Below are 558 nucleotides of genomic sequence, written 5' to 3' on the forward strand. Positions count from 1 at the left end.
GTAGAGCATGGTAGAGCATGGTAGAGGCATGGTAGAGCATGGTAGAGCACGGTAGAGCACGGTAGAGCACGATAGAGTACGGTAGAGCACGGTAGAGGCATGGTAGAGCACGGTAGAGGCATGGTAGAGCACGGTAGAGCACGGTAGAGCGCGATAGAGCATGGTAGAGTACGGTAGAGCATGGTAGAGGCATGGTAGAGCATGGTAGAGCATGGTAGAGCATGGTAGAGGCATGGTAGAGCACGGTAGAGCATGGTAGAGGCATGGTAGAGGCATGGTAGAGCATGGTAGAGCATGGTAGAGCATGGTAGAGGCATGGTAGAGCATGGTAGAGCACGGTAGAGCACGGTAGAGGCATGGTAGAGCACGGTAGAGCATGGTAGAGCATGGTAGAGCACGATAGAGCACGATAGAGTACGGTAGAGCACGGTAGAGGCATGGTAGAGCACGGTAGAGGCATGGTAGAGCACAGTAGAGCACGGTAGAGCACGATAGAGCACGGTAGAGCATGGTAGAGCATGGTAGAGGCATGGTAGAGCATGGTAGAGCATGGTAGAG

This window comes from Octodon degus, unplaced genomic scaffold (genome assembly GCF_000260255.1).
Source record: "Octodon degus isolate 3935 unplaced genomic scaffold, OctDeg1.0 scaffold00139, whole genome shotgun sequence".
Lineage (NCBI taxonomy): Eukaryota > Metazoa > Chordata > Mammalia > Rodentia > Octodontidae > Octodon > Octodon degus.